Source organism: Xyrauchen texanus, chromosome 33, assembly GCF_025860055.1.
Source record: "Xyrauchen texanus isolate HMW12.3.18 chromosome 33, RBS_HiC_50CHRs, whole genome shotgun sequence".
NCBI classification, from domain to species: Eukaryota; Metazoa; Chordata; class Actinopteri; order Cypriniformes; family Catostomidae; genus Xyrauchen; species Xyrauchen texanus.
Window position 1 is genome coordinate 26,707,740 of NC_068308.1, and position 6,948 is coordinate 26,714,687.

A 6,948-nucleotide genomic window follows, 5' to 3' on the forward strand; every position below is an offset into this window, starting at 1 on the left:
TGGGTTTCAAGATAAACCAACCGAAAAGTTGTCTATCTCCGGCTCAGGAAATAGTCTACCTAGGTCTCAGGTTGAATTCTGTGACGTTTCGAGCTTTCCTATCGGAGGATCGCATCGAGACTTTTCACAGCTGCCTTTCCCTTTTCCAACAAGGAAAATCAGTCCAGTTCAGAATGTGCCTTCGGCTATTAGGACTGATGGCCTCAACGGTGTCCGTGGTTCCCCTGGGACTGTTGCGAATGAGGGAATTTCAGAACTGGACAGCGTCACAAGGTATTCGCCCCAAGAGCCGCCTCAGCCAACGAGTGCTGCGTCTCACCAGAATGCATGAGCTCTTCGTTATTGGAGAGCCCGTCTTTTCTCAGGACCGGCTGCCCCTGGGCCCGATCGTACTGAGGAAAGTAATGACGACAGACGCATCTCTCACAGGCTGGGGCGCAGTGTTCGAGGGCAGAACAGCGAGGGGGTTTGGTCTCCAGCTGAGAGAAAAGCACATAAATTTTTAGAGCTACTGGCAGTGTTTCTAGCTCTGAGACATTTCGTGCACTTTCTCAAGAGTCATCACGTATTGGTCAGGTCAGACAATACAACGGTGATAGCCTACATAAATCGACAAGGGGAGTGCGTTCTCACACGCTACACAGGTTAGCGAAGAGACTGATTACGTGGAGCAACAGGAACTTCCTGTCATTACGCGCGACACATGTCCCGGGGATAATGAACAGGGGAGCGGATCTATTGTCCAGACGGAATCCTCTGTACGGGAGTGGAGACTCCACCCCCAGGTGATCCGTATGGTATGGCAGAGATTCGGCCAGGCTGCCGTAGATCTTTACGCATCGCGCGAAGACGCGCAATGCCCCTGTTCTTCTCTCTGACCGGAGACGATGCACCATTGGGTGTGGATGCTCTAGCCCACGAATGGCCAGACGTGTTACTGTACGCGTTCCCTCCGTTGAGCTTGATCGAGCCAACACTACGGAGGGTTCGGGAGCGCGGACATGTTATGATTCTGATCGCACCGTTCTGGCCGGGAGACTGTGGATTGCGGAGATCGCGCAACTGCTCCACAACCAGCCGTGGCCGTTACCAACGCGCAGAGATCTCCTCTCGCAAGCACGGGGAAATTTTCCATCCCTCCCCTCAGAAATTAGCTCTCTGGGCCTGGCCCGTGAGAGGTTGAATCTGAGCGCAGCCGGGCTACCTCCGAAGGTGATTGAGACGATTCAGAACGCGAGGGCTGCCTCGACTCGTTCTTTATATGATCTCAAATGGAGAGTTTTTGAGGAATGGTGTGCTGACAAGAACATTGTTCCTTTCTTGTGCTCTGTGTCGAACGTGTTGAGTTTCCTTCAGGACCTCCTGGATAAGGGCAGAGCCTTCTCCACGGTTAAGGTTTATTTGTCCGCTATATCAGCGTGTCATGTGGGTATTGACTCGGGTACCATCGGCCGACACCCACTAGTCTGTCGATTCATGAGAGGGGCACGCAGGCTACACCCGGTGTCAAAGCCACTGGTCCCGCCATGGGATTTGTCGGTAGTACTGAGCACGCTCTCAAAAGCTCCGTTTGAACCCATTGATAGCATTGTCTTAAAGCTGCTCGCTTTGAAGACTGCTTTGTTACTGGCTCTTACAACGGCAAAGAGGGTCAGTGAACTACAGGCTTTATCAGTTCATCCCTCATGTATGATGTTCGCCCCTGATGGTCAAAGAGCTCTTTTCAGGACTAATCCGGCGTTCGTGCCCAAAGTACTGGATCACGCGGATACAGTAAGAGCGGTTGACTTGCCAGCTTTTCATCCACCTCCTTTTTCTTCACCAGAGGAGGAGAGGTTACACTGTTTATGTCCGGTTCAGTACGCTGTACATGTATGTACAGAGAACCCGCACATTGCGGAAAAGTAACCAGCTGTTTGTATCATGGGCTGACTCTTTTAAGGGAAAGCCTATATCACGGCAACGTCTTTCCCATTGGATGGTAGAGGCTATTGTGTTATGCTATAACAGCATGAACATGGAGCCCCCAGTAGGTCTGCTGGCGCATTCTACAAGGGGAATGTCTACATCCTGGGCTCTATTTAAGGGTATATCGATTCAAGAAATTTGCGCGGCAGCCAGCTGGTCCTCTCCGCACACATTTATACGTTTTTATAGATTGGATGTTACAGAGCCATCTCTGGCGCACTCAGTTCTGGGAGTAAGTAGCCAGAGGGTGTGAGTTGGTTCGTTTTTGGTAAGTGGATATTTTATCTCCTTTTGTTTTCAGTCTGCTTCGTCAGCATATCGGCAATCACGGGAGTGGTCTATATCCCATAGTGAGATACCGAGCGAATGTTAGAAAGAGAACGATAAGGTTACTGGCGTAACCCAGGTTCTCTGATAACATGAAGTGAGGTATCTCACAAATATTGCTCTCCTTGCCTCGTAGCACGGAGAAGAGATATGCGGAGAATGACGAAACGGCAGGTGACTGCAGTTTATATACAGGGAGGTGACTCCCTGATCGCTGCAGCGATTGGTCTGCCAGGGTTGGCAGACGTGGTGTAATAGGTGCTTCCGCGATCGGTCACGCCCAGAGGCGTTCCCATAGTGAGATACCTCACTTCATGTTATCAGAGAACCTGGGTTACGTCAGTAACCTTATCGGCTGCTTCCGTGTTCACAATAGTTTCGAGCCGCGCTCTGAAGCGGGGAGGGCGGCGATCGAACTGTAGCAAATAGCCCTGTTTTATTGTGCTTAACACCCATTTGGATATCCCTGGGATAGCTTCCCACGCTTTGAAGCGTAACGCTAGAGGGTGAATGGCCAAATCGCCCTGATTGCCGCACACAGCGGCTGAACAGAATGTGTGAGCCGCTTACTGTGCTTATGCATGACTGCTCGCAGACAGCAGGGACAGGCTGTTCTGTGAGTGACTTCCCGATTGAGGTGAATGGGGAAAGAGTCACATCTGTTAAGTGATGCGCGAGCATAGTCACGGGCACGGGACTTACATACAGAGAAGTGTTTGCTGGCCGTGAGACAGAGCGGGCAGAGAATGGGCGCGCGCACGTACTCGTGAGCGCGTTTATTGACTCTAACACTCGAGCGGTTTGTGTCCACTTTATGTGAGTGGGCTCTGATAGGAACACGGGAAGTGTAATGCTTGTGTGTAGAGGTGAACACTGGATTGTGGGCACATTTTCTACACATAAGGCATGTTTGCTCTTTACAAGATTTCTTTGGGTCACCGTGAAAACGGCGTTTGAGTGCAGGCAAGCGGGCAGTATCACCGGCTTGTTGGCTGCTGAATCCACCACTGTAGTAGCCTGAGAGAGGGGACTGACAGGGGCTAAGCTTTGACGGTGGTCCGGCCGCAGCGGGACTGAGCCGTCATTTTTTCAACAAGGCTAGGAGGACTTCAGTTGCTCAGGTTTCAGCGCAACCTTAGACCGAGGCCCGCGGGGGGCGGCGGTCTGTGGCGGCTGTCTGAGCGCGATCGAGGGCGGCCGCCCTGTCGACGCTGAGAAGTCTGACCTTGTTGAGCTGGGCGCTGTGAAGAGGCTCGTGCAGGAGGCTGGTCACGTGGGCGGCCTGCAGAGGAGCTAGTGCGACGCGGCAGGAAGAGGTTCATGGCTTGGGTGGCTTTCTGGACTTCTGAAAAGCGGTCAACAATGCCACTCACCGCGGAGCCGAAGAGACCGGTCGGAGAGAGCGGTGCGTTGATGAACGTGGAGCGCTCTGCTTCTCCCATGTCGGCTAGCGTTAGCCACAGGTGTCTCTCGGTCACAGTCAGCGAGGCCATGCACTTCCCTAGAGCTTGGGCTGCAGCTTTGGTGGCGCGAAGGGCGAGGTCCGTCGCGCTTCTTAGATCTGCAACAGCCTCTGGGTGCCTGCCTTTCTCATCCCACTCCCGAAGAAGGTCCGCTTGGAGGATCTGTAAGACGGCCATGGAGTGCAGAGCAGATGCGGCTTGGCCGGCGGCGGAATAGGCGCGGCCAACATAGGCGGAAGTCGCTCTGCAGGCCTTAGACGGGAGCACTGGCTTAGACCGCCATCTCGCGGAGGGCGGGCAAAGGTGTGCTGCTACCGAATCCTCGACCGGGAAGATGGAGGAGTAGGCCTTCTCGGTGGCGCCGTCCACCGAAGTGAGAGGGATGGAGACGTGGGAACGGATCCTGGCCGAGAAAGGCGCGTTCCACGACTTTGCAAGCTCAGTATGGAGTTCCGGCAGGAAGGGAGCGGCCCGGGCCGCGGGTGTTGCGCGGCGATGGCTCTGAAGAAAGCAGCCGTCGAGTCTGTTGGGAGCCTGCTCAGGGGGCGGTGACCACTCGAGCCCGAGGCGGTCGACGGCCTGTGTGAGGAGGCGTGTTAGTTCCCCTTCGACTCCGGCGCGGGTCCTGCTGGATTCCTGGGCCGAGGAGGAGGCGTGGGAGCCTGACCACTCCTCGCTGTCTGAAGCCATGATGGAACAGCCCTTATCCTCCGCCTCGTCCTCCGAGATGGCAGCAGTGCGGCCGCTAGGTGGCAACTGCGCGTCCCGGGGCGGGGAGGGTGAGAGCGATGCTCGAGGGAGAGGCTCGGCGAGGCAGTCGCTTCTATCACCGGTTCTGGCAGCCTTTGGGAGCGGCGCTTTTCCTGCGCGGCGAACGGAAGGCGGCGCGGCGGCTCGGTTCTGAGCGCTCGAGTCGAGCCCGCAGGGTCGACATCGGAAGCTCCTCGCAGAGGTCGCATCCGCCTTCAGCGAGGGCGAGCTCTGCATGCCCCTGTCCCAGGCAGAGAGCGCAGATGATGTGGCGGTCTCCGGCGCTGAGAGGGGCGCGGCATGAAGCGCAAGTGGTGCGAGGCATCTTAAAAAGACGCTCGTTACTCTTTTGTGAAGTTCGTTAAGAACTAGCTTGCTCTAAAAAGGATACGTCGCCGGATGGCGTAGCTCGCAGGATGGCTGAAGGTGGCGGAGACGGCCGGCTTCTTCGAGCGCTGTCCAAGCTTGCTAGATGCCCCTCGAACGGCGACGCCGCTTCCAGTTCAGAGATGCGAAGAGCTTCGCTGAAGAGATGAAAATCAGGGTTCCAGCCTACTGAACTACACTTATATGCACTCTAGCCACGCCCATTTTGGCGGGCTTTGATGCAGTAAGCGCGGACGCCTCTCATTGGACGCTAAGTTCACCCAAGTTCATCTATAGGCTGCAGCAGTTGCCGCAGAGCAACCAATGAGCTCGCTAGCTAGCCCGCTCAAGGTCTGCAGTTGCTGCACTGCGTTGACAAATGATACAAAATTAAGGATAATTTTTTGGCTTCAATATCTCAGAAAAGATGAATCTTTCCCGTAGCGTAAGCTAGCTTACGCAATACGAGAGAACCTCTCGTAAGAGAACTGCAAATTCTTGTTGGGCAAATTTGAGCAGAGATTGTGTCTAATTATGTCCTTTAGCCTTTCCCTATGCACAGTGTTTGCTTTCCATTCAAACCCACCATGACTTTCCATTCATCCCTGTAGACTTGTGACCTGAGAGGGCCTTGCTTCCATTATGTGGAAAGCAATGGCTTTGAAAATTGCTGCTGCAGTGCGCAACATTATCCAAGATGTGTGCTGTATGTTCATGTCAGAGGTATTTAATAAAACAAGAGTGCTTGTCTTCATTTGACGACCAGTCAAGGAAAATTGGTCCTTAAAGACAGTGAAGATGCTGTTTGATTCTATGCTGCAGCACAAACTGGAAGGCTGGGAAGTTTTGATGAGAAGCCATTAAATAATCATTATTTACAACATTTGATTGCTGTGCATCTCACATCTATCCATATGTTGACAGAGGGATGTATTTATTTACCATTTATTTGATGTCACAGCCAAGACAGGGGGGGAAAAAGTCAAGTTCATGCTTTTTAAGATCCCGAAAAATTGCCACTGGCAAAAAATCCAGCTAGTTCAATATAATGTTAAATTTGCGATGCAAAAGTTGCATGCAAAAAAATATTTAGTCAAAATACAGGGCTAAATTTGAATGGCTGTAAACAGCTAAATGTTCAGAATCTCCAGAATAGTATAATTAAAGTATCTACCACCATGCTATACCAGCCAAACGCTGACCCATTTGCTGTCAAAGTCCCTTTAAAGCAAGTCAGTTAACTTGGTGGCCATATTGGTAATGCCTCTGGACAGATATTTCCATTCATGCTAGTACAGCTAATTTCTTCTTGAATAGGGAAAGACTGAAATCTTCATAACTGATTCCAATAAAATATTTCAAGTCAGGAACAAAATGTGACAACAAATAAATTATAAATTGAGCTTCTTTAGCTCAAAAATAAATAAATAAAACTAGCCTAGCTAATGTGCATGCACATTCTAAAGTATACAAACAGCCAGCATATTGAGTGTTGCAATGTCTGTCTAAAAGATAATTGGCTCTTTTATCTGTAAAGCAGGACTACAACGTAAACCCTAATAAGTTAGCAGAACTCAATTTGAGGCAATCATTTACATCAATTGAATAAGGTAATACACTACCAAGTTTAAGTTAATAGAATTTTAGATTTTAATTTTGTACTACACATGCATTGCTCTTAACTTCAAATATTGAGTAAGCTAACAGCATTTTGGTGGCGCTTAACTTTAACAAGTTAACTTTAACTAGTAGAGAAAACGTAGCTATAGTATTACCTAGAATTAGCTAATGCACTGAATGCTATTATGCTGAATGCATGCTAATTTGAAACAATTTACTTTGAATTGTATAGCAATTGCTCAATGAATAAAGCAATATTCTGTAGAATAATGTTTAAATGCACCTGTCCTCAACCTAAGCTCAGGCTCCATGATTCACCATAATGGTAAATCTCCAACATGACAGAAACTATTCTAATTCTCAACACAACAAAAATGAAACCCTAACAAATACGCCCCCGTGGTTTTGCATTGTGGTTGTGATGAACTTGGTGTGAGTAAAATGGCAAGAGACA

At 50.5% G+C, this 6,948-nt stretch overlaps 1 pseudogene; it reads left to right on the forward strand.

Moving 5' to 3' along the window:
- Positions 1-921: 921 nt before the first annotated feature.
- LOC127626690 (uncharacterized) lies at positions 922-2,221 on the forward strand (annotated as a pseudogene).
- The last annotated feature ends 4,727 nt before the right edge of the window (positions 2,222-6,948 follow it).